Raw genomic sequence first — 27,767 nt, 5'->3', positions numbered from 1 at the left:
TGGCTGAGTGCATGCACTCTAATAACCAGGAACTGGGAGCTACCAGTAGCAAATCTGTTCAATGAGGCCATGTGTACTCTCCCTTGTCATTTACAATCCCCTGTTTGAACAGAGGCCTCTGGAGTCTATTAGCCACATTGTTGCCTGTCACCTCACTGTTGCAGTTCCAGGGTCTCCATTTAGCCAGCTTGAAGGAATAGTCAAACTTTTTCTTAAAACCAGTGACAGAAAACCAAAGTGGCTTAAAGAAGGAAACAGGGCAGGAGAGAATGACTTACCTAACTGAGACGTCCACAGGGAGATAGCTTCAGGCATGTCTGTACCTGGTGCTCAGTGACATCAACAAAAGTCATCCTTCCCCACCTCTGGGCTCTGCCACTGTTGTCATCTTCACATGGCTCTGCCTTTATGAAAGCAAGATAGTCACCAACTGCCACAGGCTGACATCACCACCCCTCAACTCCCAACTGAAATAGAACTTCTCTGCTCCCAGGATTCCAGCAACTAGACCTGACCTCCGTGGAGCCTGATTGGGCTGGTGCTCAGCCTTGAGCCAATCACAGTGGCCAGGGAGGATGGAAAATGCTGATCGGCCAGATCAAGGCCATGTGACCATCCTCTCCAGGAAACCTGTGAGCTGTTCACCTGTTTCCAGCTTGGGAGAGTGTGATGTCTCCCAGAGGATCCTGCTTCTAGCACAACCTGCTGGTGGCACAATGAGCTGGAATGAGCCTGTCTGCTTGGTGACAAGTGACAGGTCACTTAGTGGTTCCTTGCTCCAGGCAGGGAGGCATGTCTACACAGTACTGGGGCTTCAGAGCCAGAATGTAGTAGAAAAGCCTCCTGGTCTCCCAAAAGGTGGGAAAGTGAGCAGTGACACTGGAAAGGCACTCCTCTCTGTGGCCCTTGGCTTCCTCCTTGTTACAGTGGAGAGTTCAGTGCTGCCCCTGACAGCCCACTTCCCTGCTGGGAGGCCTTTGCAACAGGTGGAGAGTGCTTGGAAAAGCCCATTTATTCTGAGGAACTGTTATTGCTCCTGGTGGGATCATTATTTTCATGTCACTTGTGACGTGGGCCCTGAGGGGTCCCTGATCTGGGGGCACAGACACCCACAGAAACTTGGCCCAGTATTGCTGTTCATTAAACAATGACTTACCAAGCACCTACTGTGTGCCAGATTCCCAGGGTAGAGCAGTGATGTTGACAGCACAGGTCCCTGCCTCACCTCATCTCTGCACCCCAGGTGGGGTCACCAGAGTGGGAGTTCAGGAAGCAGAGGATGTGGCCGAAGCCTTGTGGGAACCCCTGGGTTTTTCTCTGTGCTGAGGACCCAAGCAGCACACCGATTGTGGGACTCAGTACCCGCAGGACCCAGCATTGATGGGTAAAGGAGAGGGGCATTTCTACAAGCCCATCCTCACTAACCCCAGGCTCTGGAGAGCAGCTCCAGTCTGCTCAAACCCAGGGGGCATCTTCCGCCATCCTGATCACCCTCTGGTATTACTCCCCGTTCAGATGCAATTTTCCCTGTGGCAGCTACACTCAGAATATGTGTTTGTTTCTCTCCCATGTGGTTAAGTGGACTTCAGATGCATGATAGCGATGGAGTGGCTAAGCCTCTGGGCAGATTGCTGGGTGACCCGCGGAACTTGCTGCACATGGTGAGCTCCCTTCTGCCAACCAATGGGCCAGGCCCCACCACTGTTCTGTCTGTTCTACCTCACTTAATCTGCACAGACACTCTGTGCGGGACATCCTGTTATCCCCCATTTCTGCTGACCTTGGGTGGGCAAAGCTTGGGTTTGAGAAAGTTGCCCAGGTCACATGGTTGACAAGTGGGGAGCTGGGGATTTGCACCCTGGTCCCAGGAGTCTGGATCATGGAAAGGGCTGGGTGGGGCAGCTTATTGCAAAAGGAAGTCCTGCCCAAGCCCCTCCCATGAGAGCCCACCCAACAGCACATGTAGCAGAGTCAGCATTTCCTGGACCAGACGGACAGAACCTCAAAACTTCTTTGCAGATTGTTTCCATGTTCTTTTGCAAGCACAGAAAGGCCGCAGGCCAGGGAAGGATAAGGCCAAGAGTGTTTTCATTGGGGAGAGTGAAGGACAAGTGTGAAGAAACACAGCACTCCCAGCAGCCCTCTAGGCAGAGCCTGCCACTGAGCGAGCCGCTACCGTGACTACCTACCATAACCCTGTGAGGTTCATGCCTGTACAACTCTGCCTGTGAGAAGAGCAAAGTGAAGCTCAGAGAGGTGTGGGGACATTCCAAAAACGAACAGATAAGGTGGGATCATCACCACCATGCTGTGCTGGGACAAGCAGTCACCTGTCACACTGCTCATGCATGGCCTGCTGGGAGTAGTTAAGGCCTGATAGGAGCACAGGAACACTGTGGTGAAGGTGATGTTTCTACCTGGGACAGCTGGTACCGGGGACTATAGCTGATTCTTCATTGTGCCTGCTTTGAGTGTCAGCATGTTGCAGCCTCATGTAGGGGAAGGGCTGTCACCTTTCCACACCGGTGCAAAAGAGCATGTACACACTGGCATCACCATAGACCACTGGCAGGATCAGGATCTGGAGCTCAGAGCAGAAACTGCCAACACCTCAGGAACTGGTGCAAGAGGAGGACCTGAGTCCCCCCAAAACATTTCTAGTTTTAAAAACATACTTCATTAGGGGGAAGTGATAAACAATTGATCCCTTCAAAATATTCTGTTATCCAAGGAACAATAGCACCTCAGCATTGTAAGAGGATTAACTCAGTCATTAATAACCATCACTATAGGTATGAGAAAACAGAGTGTTAGGAGTTACAAAAGGGTCTCAAGATCATGCAGGTCAGAACTGAGAACCGTCCAAAGCATGTGCTGCATGATAGCCTCTCTAAGCTACCTGATGCTTGGTCTGCTCCTGACACAGGGCAGATGGTTCTGAGAAAACCACACTCCTCAGGGGACCCCAGGGAGTTGACAGAGTTGAGTTTGGGTTCCTGGTCATCTAAGTCTGGATTTTGAGAGATTCTTCTGCACCTGTCCTTCCTCCAGAACAGAATCTGATTCAGGCGGGATTCCAAGGACTGAGGCATGTGCCAGGCAAGAGAGCAGGCATGGCTGGATGAGAGCATCACCAGTGCCATTAAAAAAGAGGCCAGGGCACTGAGATTTCCAGTGATTTAGCATCATGGCTGGGAGGGGTCATGTGTTCTACAGTGAGTTCCGAGTATCCTGCACCGCCCTCGAGGACCTGCAGGGGGTGCACGAAGCCAGCGTGTCTTAGGTAGCGGTGCGCATGCACAGTCCGCATCAGCAGCCAGCGTCTTCCCTGGGGGCGGAGCTTGTTTTCCTCAGGACTGAGCGGGCGGCGTCAAGGAGGCACCGGGACCGCGCTGCCTGCGTGTCTGCGGGAGGAGGATGCTCCCCGCTCTCTGAAGTTACGCCGGTTTCCCACGGCCTGAGCCCGCTTCCTGCCGGGGTGTGTGTGGACCTGACCGAGCTGGGGCCCCGGCCGGCAGGGCAGGAGGGGACGGGTGCGCTGGCGGGCCCGCTTCGACTATTCTCCTCGCCCGCCGGGAGCGGGTGAGTGTCCGTGTCCATCGGGGCCGCTGGGGTGTCCGCGCCCCTGGTCCTCACCGCCCGGGTCCCCCCCTCCCCCGTGTGAACGGAGGTGTGTACACCAAGGGTCAGAGCGGAGTCGCCTATGTAATGGGAAAGGGGCTGAGAAAGTACTGAGAGTTAAAGAGAAGTGTGTAAAATCACATTATGTTAATTTTTATATTTTAAGTGTGTCAAAGTCAGAGTTTATTATGCTTTTACTTTCTTGTCTTTAAAGGAATGCAATCATTTAGTTTATACTTAAAATATGCTTCTCAGCTTATCTCACTTTCAAGTCAAAATACTGCCACGGTTGACATTTTCTCATAATATAGTGACAATCTTAAACATGTGTGAATATAAACTCATTGAAAAAATCTTGCAGTATTCCATGGTGAGTAGTCTTGTTAAAAATAATATCCAGGCCATTACTAAATTATAACAAAAATATAAATTTTTTGAAGCACTTTTAGAAGTTCCACACACAGTGGTATTTTTAAAACACCAACCACTGCATAGTGCTTAAGATTATTTAAGATGAAATATATTCAAACCTAAAACTTTAGAATACTCAAAAGGCAGGATAATGGCTGCTTTTTCATTGCAAATACATTTTTTTCTTCCTAAGTGCAAAATACGAAGGAATTCAGCTAAATTTTGTATATCTTTATTCAAAAGGTGAAATTAGAATATAATCTCCTTATTTTTTATTTTAAGGCTATTTCCCATAAAAATTGGTATTTTTATCTGTAGGATCTTAATTGTCTATTCATTTGTTTTTTTCTTCTGGTTTATTTTCTTTAACAGAGAGTGCATTCTTGTGTCTTGTTAGAGCTTTAGTTCTCCTAACTTATTCCAAGACTTTCTGACACTGATAGTAAATAATGGGAGAGGCCGTATAGTAACTGTGCATCTTTTCATGTAGTCAGGATATTTTTTTTTTTGGGATAACTTTTTTTTTTTACAATTTCCACTTGGTTCACAATATTATCCCATTATGACAACTCAATAAAAAATTGTAATCTGTTTACACCTAGACACTTATGTCAGCACAGTGCTTTTGCTGATATGATTTTACATTAGATTATAATATTTTATTTGATTTACATATATACTAATACCTATTTTATATACGTACACACATATATGAATATCTGCTAAATGCCATTAATTTGCATGGGGTGGTAGCTGATAACATGTGATCTTTCTGACCATTGGCTATTCTTATGTGTGTCTAACGTACTTCTTAGAACAGATACTAGAACATCACACCTCTCATTATACAGTATTTTAAAGGTTATATTTTATTTTACTTATTTTTAAACATTTTTTATTGAGTAATAGTCATTTTACGGTTATGACAAATTCCAGTGTAGAGCACAATTTTTCAGTTATACATGAACGTACTTTTTTATTTTTTGCTGTGAGTTACAACAAGATCTTGCATATATTTAAGATTCCACACATGAGTGATCTCACATGGTATTCCTCTTTCTCTTTCTGTTCTGCTCCACCTAGAATAACATTCTTCAGGAGCATTCATATCTCTGCAAATGGCGTTATGTAGTCAGTTTTTGTGGCTGAATAGTATCCCATCATATAAATATCCCACATCTTTATCCAGTCATTTGTTGATGGACATTTTAGGCTGTTTCCATGTCTTAGCTGTTGTAAATTGTGTAGAAAAATCAGCTGAAAACCTTATGGGGGTTCCCTTGTAACTCACTCTTTGTTTTTCTCTTGCTTCCATTAGGATCATTTCTTTATCCTTGACTCTGGCTATCTTGATTAGGATATGCCTTGGTGTGGGTCTGTTTCGGTTCTTCCTGTTTGGGACCCTCTGAGCCTCCTGTGCTTGGATATGATTCCTCCTTTAGGTTTGGGAAGTTTTCAGTCATGAGTCCTTCCCATACCTTTTCAATCCCCTTTGCTCTTTTTCCCCTTCTGGAACTCCTATTATGCATAGATTGGCACAGTTTTTTTTACCCCATAGGTCCCATATATTGTTTTGTTTTTCATTTGTTTTTCTCTCAGCTGTTCTGATTGGGTGCTTTCTGTTGTCCTGTCTTCTAGGTCACTTATTTATTCTTCTGTATTTTCTTGTCTGCTTTGCACAGCCTTTAGGTCAGCTCTCATCTCAGCCAATGAGTTTACTAATTCTACCTAGTTCTTCTTTATAGTTTCTATTTCATTTTTGAACATTTTATATACCTAAACACTATTTCTTTTAGTTCCTTCAGTACTTTGATCACTGTTTTTTTGAAATCTTGATCTAATAGACCATCAATGTCTATTTCCTTGATCATGCTTTCAGGGGATTTCTCTTGATCTTTTAATTGGGAGTGGTTTCTCTGCTTCTTCACATTGCTCATATCTCTCTGGCACCGTGGCTTAAGGAGTAGCAGTTACCTACTTATCCTGGAGATGGTGTGCCCTTAATGATTTTATTGAGAGGTCTTTGTGTCTTTACCCTGCTTCACAAACTCAGCTTGCTGTTTCATAGGCCTTCTGTTGGTGCCCTCATCTGTGCTGCTCTCAGTGGCTGTTGGCCAGCAGATTGTGCCCCCTCCTAACAGTAGGTCAGGAGCTGAGCTCTTACCCAGTGGGTGGGCAGGTCACTCCCCCTCCTGATGCCACAGTCAGATGCTGTGCTTGGGGGGAAGCAGGTGGGCAGATCACACCCCGTCCCAGCACCGTGGTCAGGTGCTGTGTTCCTGCCAGGAAGGTGAGTGGCTGCCCACCTGCCCTCTCCTGGTGCTGGTCGCTCCGCTGCTCTGTGCAGCTGCCTGCTCTGCCTCGGGTAGGCGGTCTGTAGGTGGGCTCAGGGAAGACCACGGAACAGCCCCGCCTATGCTCTGTGCCAAATCTGAGCTCCTTGTTTCCCTTGGCAGCACAAGTTCTCTGAGGTGTTAGGGTAGAAAAATCCTCTCTGCCTCAGGCTATAAACAAGTCTCAGTCCTGCCTTAGAGGTTGTGGGGCCCCCATGTGCAGATTCAGGTCTCAGCCCCAACCCCGCCCGGGCACTATGCACAGGAGGAGATGGTAGCTGTGGCTGAGCCCTGCCTCTCTTCTTGCGAGATGTGCCAGTAATGGCACAGGTCTGAGGAGACAAAGGCTTCAGCACCCCTCCCCCCAGGGCACATGCCTGTTTATAGTTTTGTTTACCTTCTGAGTTAAAATTTACCTGACAATGAAATGTATAAATTAGGCTTTTGAGGTTCATCTTTGCATCAGTTGTTGATTCTTTTTTATTGTTGAATTTATTCCATTGTTTGACTATACTATCATTTGTTTTATCCATTCTCCTACTGATAAATACTTAGGCTTTGGATATCTTTTTTTACAAGCAAACATTTTTTTAAAAAATGCAAATATAATATACATGCTTAAATGTGAACATATCTTAAGTATACAGCTCAGTGATTTTTCACAAAGTAAACACATCTATGTAACCTTCATCCAGTCAAGAAACAGAACATTGCTGTTCCACTTTGGGTTTCTTCCCAGATACTATGGCACCCCTTTGATGGATTCACCATCCTAAATTCAGCCACCATGGATTGGTTTTTTTGCTTTTGAAATTTTTAGTCCCTTACATTGCACTCAACATTACGTAAGATTCATCCACTAGAGTTTTCTTTAAACTAGTATATTTATTTTTACTGCTTTAAAGTATACAACTTGTATGCATGTGCCACCACTTATGGTTATGTTATTTATTGTTGACAGGTGTTTGGGTCATTTTCTATTTGGGGCTATAACAAATAGTGATTATGAGAATTTTCTGGATGTCCTTTTGTGCTTAGATGTAGAAGCTTCTGAAGGGTACACAGGGAGTGTGTGTGTGTGTATGTATGTATATATGTGTGTGTGTACATATATACACACACACATATATATATATATATAACTTTCAAAAAGCCTATTTTCAAAGTATTTGTAAGAATTTATATTCCCACTGGCCATGTGTAAGAGTCCCCATTGCATGTTGCCCTCACCAATGCTTCGTATCACTTAACAACTAACTATTCTAGTGGATGTCTAATGGTGTTCCAAGTGTGGTTTTAGTACGTATTTTTATTATTACTAAAGAGGTCAGCCCCTTTTCATAGCTTATTTGGATTTTTTTTTTTTTTTGTGAAGCACCTGTTCAATTTTTTTGCACATTTTAATATTGAGGTTTTGCCTTTTTCTCCACTGGTTTTTGTTCTCTATTTGCCCTAGATACAAGTCTTTTGTTGGATATAGGTATAGAAAATATATTTTCCCACCGTGTGGCTTTTCACTTTCTTAATGGTATCTGTTGATAAAAATAATTCTGAATTTTACTGAAGTCCAACTTAAAACTCTTCTTTTATGTTTAGTGCTGTGTCCTGTTTAAGAAATCTTTGCCATTTCAAAGTCATTAAAATATCTCCTACACTATTTTCTAGATGCTTTATTTTGGTGGAGGATTAGGTTATTTATTTTAATGGAGGTACTGGGAGTTGAACCCAAGACCTTACGCATGCTAAGCACACATTCCACCTGAGCTTTACCCCCCCCAGATGCTGTGCTTTATGTTTCAAATTTATTAGATTTATAATCTATCTAAAATTACTGTTCATGTATGGTACAGGGTTTAATTCAATACTGTTCCATTGGTCTATATGTCTAACTTTAGGAAGTTATCACATAGACTTAATATTGTTTTATAATAAGTTCTTTAACATTGTTCTTTAATATCAGCTTGGCTATTGTTGGCTCTTCAAGCTTCTCTATGTATTTAGAATCAGCTTGTCAAGTTCTACAAAAAAACAGTAACAACAATTAAGTTTTGGGGATTTTGATGTGCACATATAAATCTTTGAATCAGTTGAAGGGGAACTGACATCTTTAAAATGTTGAGCCCTCCAATCCATAAATTTGGATTACTTCCTCTATACTTGTTTTTATCACTGCTGTAACAAATTATCACAAATTTTGCAGCTTAAAGCAACACAAACATTATTTTATGGTTCTGTAGGTCAAGTCAGGAACAGATATCACTTGGCTAAAAATCAAGATGTCAGCAGGGCTCTATGCCCTTCTGTAAGTCAAAGGAAGAATATATTTCCTTGTCTTCTCCGGCTTCTAGAGTTCACCCACATTTCTTTACCCATGGCCCTTCCTCTATCTTCAAAGCTAACAGCTTTACAGCTTTCTAATCCTTCTTCCAAAGTCATATCTTTCTGACCACATCTGGGAAAGATTTTCAATTTTTAAGGACTCCTGTTGTTAGACTAGGCCCATGTAGATAATCCAGGCTAATCTCCCTGTCTCAGAGTCCTTAACCTGATACATCTGCAAAATCCCCTTTGCCATGTAAAATAACATATTCACAGATTTCAGGATTAGAACATGGATATAGATAGGGGTCAGTGTGGTGCACTATTCTGTTTATCAAACTGTTTAACATTTGACGCTTTCTGACAAACGTACAAGATAGAAGATCCTGATCATGTTTAGAATGCTTCCTCTGCAAAATATTGGGCACTGAGTTTATTTGAAAGGACTGAAAATAATATTACCACAGGAATGGTTTCCTAATTCTACTGACATTTACTTACTTTATACTTAAATACCCAAAATGGTCAGCCAGGAGTGGGATCTTGGCAAATAAAATAAAAGTATAATTCAAGCTTTTATCACTGAATTTGTTAGCTAATTCTATTTTAGAAACAGACAGAAAATAAAACAATTTAGAGTAAGTCTGCTTACTTATATATTAAGTGAACATAAAGTTTTAAAAGCATGTCTGAATATGGGATAAAGTGAGCATCATAAAATGTAATGTTAATATTTAGTACCTGCAAATCTCAAACTCCCAAGTCATAAACAAGTTCATACTGTATAGCACAGGGAACTATATCCAATACTGTTTTGTAATAACTTATGGTGAAAAAGAGTATGAAAATGAATATATGTACGTTCATGTATGACTGAAGCATTGTGCTGCACACCAGAAATTGACACAACATTGTAAACTGACTACATATATATATATTTGAAAGGACTGAAAGGACTATATATACCAAGAAAAAAATTAGATTGCTAACCAACAAAAAATCTGTCAGTAATATATTGCTAGAAACACTGAGACACAAAAGAAAATTTCAGGCATACATCTGTTAATAGAGTCATAGAAAAAATAGTGCCTATGCAAGTCCCTGATAAGCATGAGAAAATAGGAAAGGCAATACAAAAATTCAAAATGCTTTGCTATGTAAGAGCTGCAAGATGACTCAGACACAAACTTAAGTGGTCAAAATGTCTATATAATTAATGATAAAGTAATTGAGGGCATCATTTTAAATGAGATAAAAATAGCTGTTCAGTTTTCATATTACTAAGCAAGTCATTTCTGTTTATAGTAGGTTTATATTATTTTTATATGTATTTATATTTTATAAAGACATCAAATTAGATCCTGGCTGATAACTGACAATGGAGCAACTGATTGATTTAAATGGGCATCATAGGCTTATCAGACAGATTTCATATGCTTTAAATATACATTAGTTATTAGCTGTCAGGAAGAGTTCAATTTTCATTTATTCTAACATAGCTGTGCCACAGGCAGGTTACTCTGTATTTACAATGGAGGATCATGATAGATATAAAGATATCAAGCCTTATTGATCTTCATAGGGGTGCTTTTATAAGAAAAGGAGAATAAAATAAGGAAAATCTAAAATACTACTTTTTTTATAGTGTTCTAACAGTTTCATCTTTTATTTTTTTACTGAGTTATAGTCCACTTACAATGTTGTGTCAATTTCTGGTGTACAGCACAATTTTTCAGTCCTTTATGAATATATGTATATTTGTTTTCATATTTTTTCACCATGAGCTACTACAAAATCTTGAATATATTTCCCTGTGCTATACAGTATAAGCTTGTTTATCTATTCTATATATACCTGTCAGTATTTACAAATCTTGAACTTCCAGTCTGTCCCTACTCACACCCCTCCCCCCTGTAAAATACTATTAAATCAACATATATTTTTGAAGAACTATGAAAAATGGGAAACTATAAGTTGTTTCTTTAAATTGGAGCAAAGAGAACTACTTTAACTGGGAAAATAGTTAAAATCTGGCAAGTTTTATGATTTCATGTTCACCCCTGACAGCTTTTCTTTCCTCCTTTCTCCTTCAATCTTTATTGGACCTTCTAAAGAAATAAATTACAAAAAAGAAAAAAGAAAGAAAGAAAGAAAGAAAATTAAGAAACACTTCTGCATCTAAAATAACCTCCTAACTGGAAAGATGGTATACTTTGTGAAAAATTTACAGCTGCCAACTTATGATCTATGTCTCTGTCCACACTGCCTTACTTGTTAGGAAGGGTCTTAAAAAAAGTAAAGAAAAATAGCAAATTATAATGGCTTTTACATTTTAAATTCTTTTCTATGTGTCTACAATCTGCTCTATCATGAGTTATTAAGATAAACATTATCAGCTATACTCTACTTTCCTATCATGCACATTGTGACTCTGAGAAGCACGCATGCTCTAACTTACCATCTGCAGGTGGTGTACAGGTTAATGCAGTTCTCTTGACAATATATGGTTTGTAGTCTAGTTGTCTAACTACTACACAATGGAAAAGATGTAGAACTACTGGTACCACTGCCCTCAGTCTCTGTCATTTACCTTAAACATACCTGGAAAAGTAGATTCAAAAACTCATTGGCAAGAACATTTTTCACACTCCAGATCTGATATTCTTCTAGAGTTAAGATGGCCATTCTGAAAGAGAAACAATATTTAAGAATACCTTAAATCTTCATTTTCTTATATTATTTGAATTAAATTTGTTTTATTAAACTTGCAATGGTCATTTGTCTGAAAGAAAACTAATGATTTAATGTAGATGCTATGTATTCATCTGAAAGTAGGCCAGCAAGAGTAAGTTCAAAAGTAACCAAACTCTGAAGTAGTCAGTAATAACATGGGCAATTTATCACCAAAAATCTTCTTCCTCCAGTAAGACCTGGGAAATAACTCACAATATCTTCTGGTTCAAGGTGAAGTTTACTAACAGAACCCACAAAAGGCTCTGGGTAGAGAAAAAGGACAATTTACTAACTTTGAAAGCATTTTTCCAAACTCTTTGGATTATGCCCTTTGACCCTAACAATTTTCTAAGATCTTTAAAACATCTGGCAATATTATTAGACTTCTTAAGAGATTTAAAAGAACTAAATATATATAATAAATGAGTATCTATATTAACATTTCCTCAAAATAAAATTTAACATTACTTTCACAAGTTGAGTAAAGCAGTAATTTTTTTTTTTTGGTGTCAAAGTGTACCAAAAATTACATTTATATACAGTAGACAATATTTCTTGGCAGGCAAAAATATAACCAAATGCTTCTTACTTCATGTTTTGAACAATCACCTTAACAATCCTAGATGAATAATAATGTTCTTAGCGTTTATTACTTAATTATATTTTTATTATCTAATGATTTATTATTTAATGATATTTAATAATATTTACTATTAATGATATTCATGTATTCATTCAATATATATTACCATTTATTACAAGAAAAGATTTTAAAGCACTGTGATGGTAATTATTGGCTTTCATGATGCAACTTCCATTGAAGTATATTAACACCAATGTAATGGTACAAAATAATGGGTAATATTGTCACCATCTAGTCACCAGTGAATATGGGTAATAGGTTTGGTTGAAAGGTCCAAATTCTATTCTAAATTTTTACATTTCATTATTATGGTTACACGGAGATGGAGAAGCTAAATGATCTTTTTTTTTTTAATGTTCAAAAGTACAGCCATAAGAAGAAAGTCGGTGTTATATAAAAATAGACAGCAATGATAACCTCCATACTTATCAAACACCCAGAAGAAAGGCGATGGAAGTTGTATCTCTACATAAGGTATTTCCTAATAGAAACTTTCCTGTTTTTCTGTTTTCATATATACCAAATAGAAATGGCTACCTTAGTTTTGGGCAGAAAAGTAAATGAAGACGGTTATCTGAATTGCCAAACAAAGATCAAGGGCTGAAAAATTCATTTCTATTATTTATTTCTATTGAGTGTCAGTTAATAAGACTATGATTTCTTCTGGATTTGTGATTGAAAAAAATGTTACTTATTTTTCTAAGCCTGTGTAAGACCACTATGGTCTACATCCTACCATCTGCAACTTGGTACACGTCAACATTTGAATAGAAAGGGTCAAATTAATTCCTATGTGTCTCACATATATGGATTATCTTCAGTTGCACAGGGATACATAGACATTAAGGCAAACCTATTATAATATATTTAATAAATGTTGTGAAACTAAAAAAATTCAAGGCTTTATTCTTTGTAAAGTACATGCTTGTTTCTGCTATTATACACTTATTCTGGCTGCTATTAAAGAACTTAGGACAGACCCTCACCAATATTATTGAAAAAAAAATTTTAAAAACTATATACACCACCCAGATTGAGATAAAAAATAATTTCCAACATCCCACATATCCTATGATCCTTCCCAGTTAAATCACCCATCTCCAAAATCACTATTGTAACACTTATTAACATTAGTTCTGTCTCTCTTCTAGAACTTCATATAAATTAAATTGTACAATGTGTTCATTTATTCTGTGGCTTCTTTTGCTCAATATAAGTTTTGTCTTACCATAATGTATTAAACTGGGAGAAGTAAAGATTATAAACTACAGATGGCAAGGGCTGTCTCTACTTAATTTTTACAAAATGCCTAGCTTATAAAATATGTTTTTATGTAAATAACACTTAATGGAGTTTTTTAAAGGTCAAATGGGCTTTCCTTAGGGACAACTTGGAGTTATTGTAACCACAGGTCCAAATAAGCATTTAGCAGGGATGATGTAGAAGAGATTCAAGTATGTATATGAAAGGTATGTATACCAATTCAGAATATAATGTATTTTTAGAAAAGAATAAATTAGTCTCTGCTAGACTCACCTTTGTGGTGTCATGTGCATTCTATGTGTCTTCTACAATGTTGGATGGATCCACAAGTAATTCCTTTAAAACCAGAAACCCAAATCAGTAGTTAGGAAAGAGAAGGTATCATTTTTATTAGCCAGTAGCTGAAGTATAAAATATTTTCGGTCAAGTTTTTTTTTTTTTTCCAGAAGTAGATTGCTTGTTTGCCTTAAAAATTTATGACAATTTTCCAGTGGTTTCATTTTTTATTTTTACATAATACATTCAGTTTACTAAATTTTCTAAGGCAAATTCTCTTCCCAATTTTGCATCTTTGGCTATGAATATTTTGAGAAGCATAATATAGAACCTAGAAGTAGTAAGAAATCTTTTTCTCAACCTCTTTTAAAAAATTCTTCACTCTGTGTTCCTGTTGGAAGTTTACATGCAAGATGTATACAATCAGACTTTACCAGGGTATCATCGGTGCAGTTGTCCTTCCAGACCTCTGTGCAACCACGTGTCTCTCAGTTCAAGCCTAGAGAGAACTCCATCACCGTCAACATCAAATACCTTGAAGCAAACTAAAGAAAAGAAACTCTTATGGAGGAAAATTACTTTTATATTCTGAAGTATAATACATTTTATTACAAGCTGCCCTAATGAAATTACTTAGTTCCTCAAACAACTACATTCTGGATTAAGTTCTTATTTGGAGGAGATTGTGTCATTAAAGTCCTTTGAACTTGTAGGAATTCCTGTACACTTCACAAGTCTCTCTCCTTATATCATTAGCCAGCTTAGAGAACTCTATCCTTCACCTAAATCTAAAGTTAAATTTCTTGCAAACTGAAAAAGAAGGGCCAAGTTACTATAGAATATCTCACAGATTTTGAGAAGGTAATTCAAGCTTTTAAATTAATTTCTAATATTTATAACTGATCACTTCAGAGTTGATTCTTACAATGCTGAAAATATTCCATCTACATTAAGAATCAACAAAAAGCTGCTACAGTCAGCCACCTGTATCCATTGGTTCTGCATTCACAGGTATAAACAATAGATCAAAATATATATATATATAAATTTTCCCAGAAAGTTCTCAAAAGCAAAACTTGAATTTGCTATGCACTGACAACTATTCACATATCATTTACATTGTATTTACAAATAATTACATTGTATTAGGTATTACAAGTAACCTAGAGATGATTTAAAGTATACAGGAGGATGTGCATAGGTTATATGCAAATACTATGCCATTTTACATAAGGACATGAGCATCCATGGATTTGGTATCTGAGGGGGGTCTCAGAACCAATCCTCAGCAGATAATGAGAGATGACTGTATAACGATTTTGCCTCTCCAATGTAATTAATGTGCGCCCAATATTTTTGCCTAAGAACAATTTCAAATCTTCAATGAAGTTTATATACAACAAGCTAAAAACCCAAAATATCAGCACTTTGCTAATTAACAACAATATCAGCAAAATTGCTAGTTAGTCTAGTTGGTTAACTTCCACTAGTCCACTGGCAAAAAAATAAATTTAAAAAAAATTTAAGACAACAATTACCCTCAATTGAGAAACAAAGACTTCAGCCTCTTTAATACCAGAACTTTAATGTGAACAAATAATCTAACACAAAGCCAGGTTAGAGTAATGGTATACTATCAGGGAAGATAAAAGAAATCTAAATTTTTAAGATTAAATAATTATCTACTTCACACACCCATGTAATAATTATGCTATTAAATTAACTGAGTGCATCACAGTACAACATTACTAAAGAATATTGAACTATTAAGTATCATACCCAAAATATGCAGTATTTGTGAAGCTGTATTTTAGAAAGATGCAGAGATAATGACCCTAGTGAATATGTAAGAATTAGGTTCCAATTAAATGTAAACTGCTGCATTTTTCTAAACAAATATGGTTAAGATTTATGAATGTAATATGCTTATAAATTATGCCATAATATTTTACCTAGGTTTAAAAGATAAATTTAGTATTTAATAAAATTGTTTTATCATAAATTTAATTTTGCTAATAAAATATCAATATACACAGTGATAGAAAATAAGTTGGAATTCAAGTTAAGCAAGACAAATTTTCTATATAGACTACCAGAAAATATTTTCTATATGCTTAACATTTTCAAACACATCATGACTGATGTAGTTCATTTATCATGAATTGCACATTTATCTGGAAAATCAACCATTATTAATAACAAAGATCTTAAATTACTCCACAGTAAAAAAGAATAGATGATTGAACATTTACACTGACCTCAGTAAAACCTCAGCAAGAGATTGCTATTTGCAAAAGGGATGAAAATTCAAGCCTTAATCAGACGATTTTTCACATGAATGGATGCTAATTTTTTTCTCTGTATAGCTTCCAAATTTTGTGATGTTTAACACACTTACATTTCTGTCTTTCAGCCAGAGGTCCTCTGCAACAAGCTGATAGCCCACAGGATATCTCCTTAAAATCTATGTGGCTGTCATGATTTTCACCAAAAGCATTAAATAAACCTGTAAAATAGGAACACAGAATAAATCACAGCCAACAAACTTCCTGTTAATAATGACATGCTTATGAAAGGAGGCATGACTCGCATAAACTGATTTAGTTTTTAAAAGTTATCAGTAGTTTCCACTGTCTTAGGAAGTTTGTTTTTTTTTCCCCCCTGGCATAATTATAACCAAAATTTAACTTCCTAGGAGAAAATACTATCATTTAGTGTTTGGTTTTGTCTGCATACCTGTCTCTATCTTATATTAATTCCAAAAGTCAAAAGTGATTGTAGAATGTAAAAAACAAAAATGTATTTTAAAAATTTAACTGGAAAAAAGTCAGAGACGACAATTATCCTAATTTGGAAAGACTAAGAAGAAAAAGGAAAAAAGAAGAAGAAAAGTTGAACTCTATCAAAGATATACTGTGTTGTTATTAATGAGCTTCATACAGCTCCTTCATGAAGCAAAGAAAACTAACACACTATATTATAAGAGACAGAAATTCTGTACTGCAGTCTTCATTGTACCACTTAATCTGTATAACTAAATATATTAAATTTCAGAAATAAAGGGCAATTTATAATCTAATCCTGTGATTTTTAAACTTTTCATAAAAAATAAATGGAATCATTTTATTTTCAAATGAAATGATTTCTCAATCTCTAATTATAAAAAGGTAAAAACATAACTGCACTGCTGAAGTAGAAGCCCTGTCTGTTCTAGCTTCCCTAACAAATATTTCTAAAACACACTAGAAACCTGAAGAATACAGACTATTTCAAGAATCTAGTTCTGTGTCCTCAAAGAGCAGAAAATTGAAGCTAAGAAGTAGTTAAATGACTTGCTAAAAGTAAGAATTTTTTTAAAAATGTCTGAATCAGAAGAAGAAACCAAGCTTTCAGATTTCAAATACAGTTTTTGTGATTATCACCCACAACTGCTCCTTGTAAACCTCATTTAATATATATAGTAGTGAAAAGTTTAGAGCTAAGTGGGGACCTTAGAGATGGTCTAGTCCAGTGGTTTCTCTTAATTTTTTAAGGGTGGGGGAAGGATACAGCAGTGGAACCTTCTTCTATATAAAAGAAATACAATAGACATTCCTCAGCTGAGGAAGAGGTGGGGTCAAGTGTGGAAGCTAGAGCTTTGCCTATTCAGTGTCCACCACCCTGACCCTGCACCAGACGCTGAGGCACCACACTGGAGCACAGTTTCATAATGACTGTCTTGGTCAAACTGATTTTATATATGAGAATATTCAGGTGCAGAAAGGTAAACCGACTTACACAAGGCTCCAAAGGTGAAACAAGGCTCACGTGTTTAGCAAAGAACATTTGTAGAAAATAGAAGGATTCCCACCTTCACTCAGAGATGGACGAATTGGTGGTGAAGGCAATGGGCCAAATGTCTCTAAATCAAATCATCCAGTTCGGGATTGAGCCCTCAGCAACCAATAGCATTTCTCCAGATGAATGATGTCTGATTCTTCCACTGACAATCAAATCAAACAAGATTACAAAATCTCACTCTTCTCTTCTGGACAATTAATTAGTTCATCCTGATAATGTAACTTCTAAATATACATTTTAATTTCCCAGTTAAACTGTTAAAAAACTACCTAAAACAAAAACTCTGAAAGACAAATATATTGTATCTAAAGTGGCATGAAAATTCAATTCAAATTAACATAAAAGAGGCTTTAAAATGGGAAAAAAATTTGCAATTTCCCATTAAGCAGGCTGTTTAATTCCAACATGTAAAATAATCAACTAAGATACTTATTTTTTGCTTCCCACACTTTTATCTGTATTCGCTTTGGTGATTTTAATCTCTATCTTGGATTTGAAAATTCTTGATCATAGTCTCTCCTGGCTACACAGGTAACACACTAATAGCAGAAACTATGTTTGATTTATCCTGTCACTATGGTAACCACTTACACATTTAATATTTATTAAATAAATGTACAAAGGGGATAGACCTAAGCTTCTCCTTCTTGGCCCTAAAATTCTTACTACCCCTCCTATAAAGGCAGGAACCTCCTCTGTAGGACAGAGTGTAAATGTATCTCCTGAGAAGGATTCCCCAACAAGGGCTGTCTTTACAGCATGCTTTTAGATGTTTTTATGGGACATTTCAATAAAAGGATCAAGGACCTAAGCTTCCCAGTATGGTGGGAGTTGTGATGGGCATGGGAGGATGCTCACTTGGGAGGATGAGATGTTAAAGACACTAACAGTGAAAAGGACAGGGCAAGATGAAGGGCGATTGGGAAACAGGACCACAGAGATGTGACATCTAATTCCCACTGTCATCTGAGTGATACCTACTTGAAAGAAACATTTCTACAGTTAAATTCTATAATGGGGGTTATTTAAATGAAGCACACATATACTCAATGAGTAGATCACATAATTTTTAGAGATTCAGAGTGCAGTAGCATTTTCAGAGTACTTTTTACATCAATAACTAGTATTTATAAATTCCTGTGTGCTAAATAAGTATGTGGAATTATTTCCATTTTGCTTTTAGACTTACTACAGCTTAACCTATTTACTGCACTGATACAGAGTAATTTTTCTAATGAATAAAAATGATAATGTACAACCTTGTTAAAGATTCTTTAATTTCACCATCACCAGATTTATGAACATTTAGGCCTATGTGTCAGGCCCCGTTTCTTACCAGCTTTTTCACCAACACCTTACATTTAGGTTATATTGCATTACCCAGAGGGCAGGAAATGTCCTTTCATACATCCACATCTTTATTAGGTCCTGTGTCCTCTGAGGAGAAACCTTCTCCCCACTTTCACATCCTTCCATTTTACAGCCTAAACACTAATCCTTCTCTAAACATCTTCTAATGCTTTCCAACCTCACCAGCTATCCCAGGATTTTAACTTCTCTCTTCTGCAACTGTCCCCCACTGTATATAGTATCCAATATTCAAGTGAATTATGAGTCCTCATTTACAGGCCTGTGGCCTCTCTAGATTACAAAGTATTTGGATTCAGTAACCTTGTGCTTTTATCACTGTTGCTGCTAGAGTTCCTTTCATAGGACCTAATACATAGTAACCACACAATAAATACTTCCTGAATGAATGAATGAATGAATGAATAGCCAAGGCAATCTTCACAGCCAAGGCTTCCCCAACCCAGCTCAGTATTCTTTCTGTTATATCAAAGAGACTCTGCCCCATGAAACAATAGATCCTGCACATTTTAACAAATGTATACAATTATTAGGAACTATTATTAGAACAGAGACTAGCACTACTGTTCTCATAGTTATGTCACATAAGTAGTGTATTAAAGCTCGTTCTGATTTCTTGTTTATACAAATCAGCTATGTCTGTCACCAGTTTAAATATTAGTAATTTAGAAAACAAAAGTTATTGATTTATCTACTCATCAGAAAACATTACGACAGATCTATTTACATACCTCTTATGTCAGTTTATATACCAACTGGAAAAGAAGGGGTGTACAGTCAACTCTGGGAGTATAATTGCCTGCAAAATAAATGAGAGAATTTTAATACCTCCAAATGGACTTCAAACCTGTATTTAATTCTAACTTTATTTTCTAATTATAAACAATACATAACAGATTTCAAATTGAAGGCATCATTCCTGGAGAATTAAAAATAGGGTGGACCATACAGATTATCATATTAAGTGAAGTATGTCAGACAGAGAAAGGCAAATATCAAATTCTATCACTTATATGTGGAATGTAAACAAACAAAAAAATGATACAAATGAACTTATTTACAAACCAGAAATAGGTTCACGACATAGAAAAGAAACTATGGTTACCCAAGGGGAAAGGGGGAAGGGAAGAGATATGTTAGGAGTTCAGGATTAACAGATATACACTATTATATATGAAACAGATAACCAACAAGGACCTACTGTATAGCACAGGGAATTATATTCAGTATCTTATAATAACCTATAATGGAAAACAATCTAAAAACAATGTATATGTATATGTATATGTATATGTATATGTATATGTATATGTATATGTATATGTATATGTATATGTATATAACTGAGTAACTTTGCTGTACACCTGAAACTAATATTACAAATCAAATGTACTTCAGTAAAAAGAAATAAATAAAATTTTAGAATAGATAGATAGGTAGGGAGATAAATAGACAGACAGGCAGACAGTCTGTCTAAAACTAAAACACAAGGTGGAAATAACTCTTCAGTAGCCAGAGAGGCTGCAGCACACACTCAGGATAGGAGACTGCAGAGGCGGACTCTGCTGCTAAGGCTCCTGCAGTAACAGTAAGGGTCATTGCTCATTACGGCAGCAGTACCTAGGGGTCTTTGGCAAAGGAAGTGGTAAGGCCATAATGTTCATGTTTTTATTCATTCATTCAATTCAATATCAAGACTTTAGACTAGAGCATGTCAGTAACTAACATGTGTCCTGTGACACTTACCTAGAAATAACCATAATACGATGAAAGCCTACAGATGCACATGCCACATGTCAGGGTCAAAAGGAAGTCTGTAGTGGGTGCTTATTTCAGAGTTGTTCCAATACATACAGGAACTATTTCTGCATGAAATATTTTAGCCCAACTTTTAAAAATAGCTCCACAGGAAGAATGTCAAAAGTACTAAAGTTTTAAGTAGTAATCCAAGATAGGCAAATGGTAAATATACTAAAGAAATTAGGATCAATAGCTTAGTTATGAATCATATTGATTCATTTGAATCATAATAATGTTCTCTCTGGTAAAATGGAGAAATGGAGGTATTATTGAGGCATCTCATAGAAAGAGGATAATCCTAGTTAATGAGTTGGAGTTGATAGACTTAAATACTGGTATACTATTTAATGACAATCTGAAATAAAATTTACCTTCTGTGTATGAGTCTGCATTGATATATGCAACCTCTCTCTCCTGGAGTGTTTTCACATTCTCCTGTAGTTGAAACAAAGCAGTCACTTAACTCACAGCGTTTACAAGTGTGGAAATACAAGCAAAACAAATTAATTCAGTAAAAGAGTGGTTTGCAGGTGCCATTATAAATCAAACACCTATGCTTTTGACCATAATTTTAAGAAAATACTATTAACTGGTTGATAATGCAATTAAAACAAGAAAGAAAAATATTAGTGATGCTGTAGCCACTGTTCATAGCAGCAGCAGGGAGACCCAGAGGAAAACTGCCCCTGATCCCCTGCACCATAATATGAAGGGGGAAGGCTCGAGATGCTCAGCATCACCCTGGATCTACTGGAAGAGGACTGCTCAAAGTAAGGTCTGGAAATCTGTATTTTTAAAAGTTGTCCCTGGCAATCCTTACAGACATTAAAGTATGAGATCCCTTGATGTTGGGGATCCAAGTAACTTTACCATATTAAAAGTGAGGAAGTTGGAAATTAGATTAATCAAGAATTTTTTGAAAGAGAAGATATTGATGAAAAAGAAAAATATAGGAGGGGAGGATAGAGAAAAAACTAGAGGGAGAGAAGAGTGGCTATTAGGACAAAGACAAGACATTTCTCACACATTCATGCACACACGCACACACATTCTAGAAAAATACAGCAGAAGAAGACTAATGCCATCACACACATGGGAATATGCAGAGAGAACTCTTTTCTTCTCTCTGTTTCTCTCTCTCTCTCTAGCTTGCTACCTTATAAAAGCAGTTACAGTAAAAACATTTAAAGCTGTGAGTGGTCATCCAACAAATGAGAATTCTCACCTCTGCACTTGACCACATGGGATAGATGACAGCTGATTCTGCTGCAGAGTTTCCATTATGACAGAGCTACAGTAGAAATAAAAAAGATTCCTTAACTATATGTAAAGGTAAATGTGCTGCTGAATATGATCAAGATAGTAGAAAATGGGAAACAATATTCAAATTGTCTTTTAACTCACATGAATTTAAATTAATGCAAGGCATATTATCTTGTATCTTGGATTTATTTTATCTGTATTTTAAGCTGCTTAAATTATAGAAAGACACATGTATTTCTATATACATGTATTCACAAGAAATTACACATTTCTAAAAGTAGATGACCTTAATGAATAAGATCTGATTCATCTAAATAAGTGTATTATGAAATGCATGTTCATAACACCAACATAATAATAAGACTTTGCCATATAAATGGAATCAAATGTGATACAAGTAACTGTGATTTTATTCCCATACTTATTTGATTCATATTATTATTTTAAAGTATGCAGAAATGAGTCAGAAGGAAAGCATTTTAAAAACCAGACACAATAATAAGAAAGATATGACATTCTTTAAATCAATTCTATAAAATTTGGATTCATAAATGATGAACAAAACAGAGGATAGTCACAGGAAAGTGCTTTTTGGTGCACCTGCCTTTAAAAAAATACACAAGCCTACCTTGAACATGTAAGAACTTAGAGTTACTGGACAGAGAGCCTAAGGGAAGAAGATGAAAGAAGGGGGTCTATGAGAGACACTTTAAAATAAAGCATTAAGAGCCAGTGACAAATGAAAATTAATCATAATTGAATTAAAAATAAATCCTTGAAATTTTAGAGTAATTCAATTTACAAAATCATTGTACTATACTTCCCAACCAGGCACTTTTGTAAATGGTAAAATATACCTATGGTTACAATTTAGTGTGGAATCCATAAAGGAGAGACTATAATCAGAGTATAGTCATCTTAAAAGAGCATGTTGTTTTCCTGGATAGAAGAAATCCAAGGAAACTGTAAAAAATTGAAAATTAATGCCAAGGATCTAAATCAGATTTTCAATAAGCTAATTCACTTGTCAGAAGCAGCTTCCTAGGTTTGACTATTTTCTGAGCTTACAGATTTTACTTACTTATCACAAAACAAATATAAATAGAAACAAAAAATTATTTTAAAATTAATGAAAAAATTGGTTTGTGCTTAGTAATTAAGAGGTTGTTCTGTTTTGCCAAACTGATGTAAAAGCAAAACCAAACTCTATTTCTTAAATTTTCTTGTTTTTATCCAAATTAAAACAGTATCAGGTAATGGAACACATCTGTGATTACCCTGAGATACATGTTGACCAAGAAGATATGTTTACTGACTTACTTACCTCAGTCCATTTGTGGAACCCAGAAGTCCAAATTTTTCTGCATCCCAGCTGGCAAAAATGGCAGTTCTTCTCGGTCTCCAGCCTGTAATCATTGTTAACATACATGGCTAGGTATACCTGCCTAAAAACAAAGGAAAATTCACTGAAGTCACTTTCTGTCATCACTTGCCAAGGAAACATTATTTACCTCTACTAATCAGTTTTCCAAAATTCTGGACAACTTCTTATAAATCAGCAGTTCCACTGGTTAGGTCAATACCTCCAAATACCCAGAATTCCTGATGATCTCCCAGAATAACACATCTGTCTGGAAAGGAAGGCATTCAAAAGAATGACAACTTAGAATGTATTATAAAGAGCAGTAATTTATGTTTTTAAATTAAACTTCCTCCCGCTTGAGTTTCCTCCATAGAAAACCATCAAGGTAGTGTCTCCTTTTAGAATTTACCTTTTTTTCCCCACATTTAATTATATCACATCAACCAGGAAAAAAATATTAAGAGTTGATTAAGATTTATCTTCTCTTACCCTGTAATCTTTGTAAAAACAAAATGTTTTAAGACATTTTAAAAAATTCACCAACTCACCAAGTTTCACAGATCCTCAGGTAGTTCTGATTACATTGTAAATGCTTGTGATTTTCTTGATGTTATGAACATGCATTTTAACCTTCCTAGAATTTCACAAAGGGAACAAATTACTTCACATAGAGCATTATGTCTAACAGGTTCCTTCCAATGTTTTATTATAAGTCTCAGAAGTACAGAAAACTGTTTAATAGGATGATAAATTCCCATATGCCCACCACCTAAACTCAATCATTGTTAATACTATTGAACTATTTGCAAGCGAGTTGCGCAAATCATGACAGTTCTCTCCTATGTATTTAACAATGCACCTTACGGTGAAATAAAAAAAAAAATCAGTATTTTATATTTTTCCTCCTTCATAGCTCCATTGTTGGTATTTATTTAAACTTCAAAGTTATTACTCAACGTGAAAAACAATCTTGTTCTTAGCAATGTTTTTTAAAAAAATGTGTATTTGTCCATTTAGAGCTCAAATCAATTAAGGGATATAAGCCCTAGGTGCTTTTTTTGATAGTTTGACCAGGGAAAATTTCTGTTTCTGACTTTTCTCTTAAACTGTTACTGAAACTACATGCTCTGTTTTCCTTGTGTCTGTATGTATCTGTTTATAAATCACATTTTTCATTGTGTACCTCTAGAGGGTATTAATACATGAGATAATAAAGTCTCCTATGTTAAAGGAACTCCGTTCTAATTGAGTTAAATAAACACTTTTTTAAAAATTCTTATAAAATAAAACAACTTCTAATACCTTAAGAGTTCTGAAATTTTAAAACAAGCTTCTTACAGAACTTATAAAATACTTGCAGAATCCAAATTCACATTGCTAAGGCAAATCATTAACCAACAAGGCTCATTCAACCATTTTAGTTTAATAAAAAACAGCTATCTCCTCTCTGATTCATCAGTGTGAAGTTTCCCTTTCCCTCTACATTTCAAGCCAGTCAAACTAAAGTTCTGATCATGCCATGCTCTTTTCCAGCCCTGCACAAGCTGTCCTCTGTAGCTGGCGTTTACTGCCTGATTGATTCCGTGGAAAACTTACTGTTTGTGTAAAATTAAGCTCAATGAGCACATGTTCCGTGGTCATGCCTCCTTAACACCAGGGCTGTTCGGGGTTAGTAACAGTAACGACTATGATGGTAAGCGCACGGGGCCATGTAGCAGTTACGCGTTCACCACTGTGACCACCTAACCCACCCCCACAGAAGTGACCGGTGAACTTCGCTCCTTTCCCCCTTCTCTCCTACTCCTTCCCTTACATTGACCTAGTATTTTGCATGCACAGTGTTTTGACAGTTATCTGAAACACTGTTTTAAGCCGTCAGTTGAAAAGGGAAGACAAAACGTTACACCTGGCCCGGACGAGGAGAGGGGTGGGGAGTGGCCCAGAGGAAGCCGAACGGGACGCGCGGCCTCGGATCACAACACAGCCCCGTTCCTTCCCGAGTTTCGCAGCCGGGAAAGAAGAGGCCTGGGGCCCGGACAGCATCGGGGCCTTCGTGGGAGGCCGAGGGAGGGATGGAGACCCGCGCAGGGTTGGGGAGGGGCCTGCAGGGACTCACCGTCTGTGCAGCGGCTCCTGACCCACAGCTGGGCGGGCGGCGGTGGCGGTTGAGGCGGCTGAAGCGGCGGCTGCGGTGCCGGCTGAGGGGACTGAGGCGTCGGCAGCGGCTGCTGGAAAGACTTGTGGGACTCGAAGGCTTTCGCCAGGTTTTCTAGGGTCGCCATGGCGGCCTCCCGCCCAGCGTGTACAGCCCCCGGAGTCGCCGGCCCGACCAGCGGCTCCGGTCAGCAGCGGTAGCAGTGAATGGAGCTCGGGGCCGCCAGCCGGTGCGGACCCCAAGCGCGCGGCCATCTTGGAGCTGTCCCGACAGTCCCCGCGGCCCTGCGTCCTGCCACGCTCCGCCGGTGGGGCGGGGCCGGGCTACGGGATTGACAGCCGGAGGCAGCGGCCTCCGCCAATGGCTGCCTCGCTCGCCCCTTGGGCTCAAAGAGCCGCCAGGGCTCTTGGAGTCACTGCGTTCTTCCCGGCGAGGGGCGGGGGTTACTGCACGGAGATCGGGAGGGCGGTTCTGGGGCGGGGTTGCAAGGCACGGCGAGGAGGGTGGGGAGGGCGGGTGACTTGTGACTGAGAGTCTCTCTCGGCGAGGGGCATCCCCGGATGACGCATAGCATGTGGCAGGGAGGCCGGGCAGTGGGCTGGGAGCCCGAGACCCCCGCGGGGCGCTTGCTCACCCCGCGGCGCGGGCGGAGGGCCGGCTGGCCGGACAGCCTGCTATAATATGCTGACTGTTACATATTTGGCTTTAGCCTTGTTAGTAGCCTCAAGTCATTCCTTGTTCACCTTCAGGATCATTACCATAGATATACTTCTTACAATCCTCGTACTTAACTATGTTCCCTCATGCTACAGGGGCATACACATGCTATTCTCACTCTTAGAAATAATCGTTTACACATCAATCCCCTACTCCCCTCAAGAGATTTGCCTATCTAATTCCAAACACTCTCAGTGCTCAGCTAATTTGTGAATTCATAAAGCCCATTACATTAACATAATTCCTTAACACCATGTAATGCTCCTTTATCACACTTATTAAAGTATACTTTATAATAACATAAAAACTCTTCCATGCATTAAGGTAGATATTAAACAATTATGTTGACAATATAAAGTTGTAAGTACATATACTTTATATTATGAAAAATGTTAAGGAATTACATACTATAGTTAAATTCATTCATAATTTTTCATAGAAATATGGAAATATTTATTCCAAGTTGGATCATCACTATATGTGTGTGTGTATATATGTATATATCTTTCATCCTTCATTCACAATATAAATTCTGATAAAATATTGCCAACAATTAACTTTTATACCAAGAAAGGAAGGAAGGAAGGAAGGAAGGAAAGAAGAAAATGGAGGGGTTTTAGATCTCTTGAGATTGAGACATATAAGATAAAGACTCAGATCTGTACATTTGTATATGATAATTATTTTCCTGAAAGTATATAAAAACACATAAAGAAAACTGAAAGCTAAATATAAAATTATTTACAACCCAAATTTGAGGTTAATTTATATCTTCAATTGATATGCATTTTTTTAAATTTAATATTACACTGTTCCATTGTTATAATCAAATTCATAAACAGAAAACTATATATGATATGTAATCCTCTCACCATTTATAACATCTCTGAAAGCATTTTGGAAGTAGAATATTTTATATTTAAAGTTTTTATCATTAGAAAGGCTTTGAATATTTTAACACTATTAGATTTAATTTACTTCATCGTATTATTTTTTCCAATACATGAGAAATAATATCTTATATGGTTTTGATTCATTCTTTAAGTAGTTTGTTAATATTGTGTAATAAGTGAATTCATGGAATATTGTTATAGAGTTAGACATTTTTATTTGAAGATGTCATCTTTTGTAGTATAATAATAAGGCCATTATTGTAGGAATGTGAAGGAGTTAGACAATGCTTTTAGTAAAATCATCACTCTAAAGGGCATATTGGCAATAGCAGCATGTGGTTAAGATCATGTCAATTTTTTGTAAATCTTTAACAAATTCTGAAATCACTCTGGTTGCTTACAAATTTAAGAAACACAATTACTTATAGGAAGAACAAGGCTATACTCACCGCATGACAAAGGAATGCTGCTTAATAAATAAGTGAGAAGAATTAAGTTTAATTCAAGGAACGCAGCATTCTTAAAATATTTTGAATTCATTGGAGAAACAGAGATTTTATGATTATTTATTTAGCAGAGTTTATATAGACATTTATGTGTGTGTGTGTGTGTGTGTGTGTGTGTATCCTTCATCTCTGTATCAATTCAAATAAGATTTTGCCAAAAAAATAAATTTTAGAGCCCAAAATACCAATCAAAAAGAAACAAAAGAAGAGGGAAGGAAAGCAGGAAGGCAACTTAACATCAAAAAATTTCATCATTATTTAGA

At 37.3% G+C, this 27,767-nt stretch overlaps 1 long non-coding RNA gene across 12 annotated transcripts in view; it reads right to left on the bottom strand.

Annotated features, from left to right (window-relative positions):
• The window catches only part of LOC140692181 (uncharacterized), a 56,589-nt gene extending 30,973 nt beyond the window's left edge, over positions 1-25,616 (bottom strand). For 9 of the 12 annotated variants that reach the window (XR_012067758.1, XR_012067755.1, XR_012067759.1 and 6 more), the window contains exons 1-13: positions 25,350-25,616; positions 23,782-23,867; positions 23,195-23,315; positions 22,499-22,537; positions 21,833-21,898; positions 20,979-21,042; positions 19,539-19,606; positions 17,450-17,581; positions 15,998-16,105; positions 14,034-14,144; positions 13,597-13,659; positions 11,286-11,370; positions 279-404 (exon numbers count right to left, since the gene is read on the bottom strand). This is a non-coding gene — a long non-coding RNA (uncharacterized lncRNA). Of the gene's footprint in view, positions 1-278; positions 405-8,139; positions 8,384-11,285; positions 11,371-13,596; positions 13,660-14,033; positions 14,145-15,997; positions 16,106-17,449; positions 17,582-19,538; positions 19,607-20,978; positions 21,043-21,832; positions 21,899-22,498; positions 22,538-23,194; positions 23,316-23,381; positions 23,503-23,781; positions 23,868-25,349 lie in introns of those variants that run through there. The other 3 variants (XR_012067766.1, XR_012067765.1, XR_012067763.1) reach the window with 3 other exon arrangements.
• Between the last annotated feature and the right edge of the window lie 2,151 nt (positions 25,617-27,767).

The sequence above is a fragment of the Vicugna pacos genome, unplaced genomic scaffold (assembly GCF_048564905.1).
Source record: "Vicugna pacos unplaced genomic scaffold, VicPac4 SAC-SAT, whole genome shotgun sequence".
Lineage (NCBI taxonomy): Eukaryota > Metazoa > Chordata > Mammalia > Artiodactyla > Camelidae > Vicugna > Vicugna pacos.
Note: the sequence above shows the minus strand (reverse complement) of the source record. Positions and strands in the feature narration are given on the sequence as shown.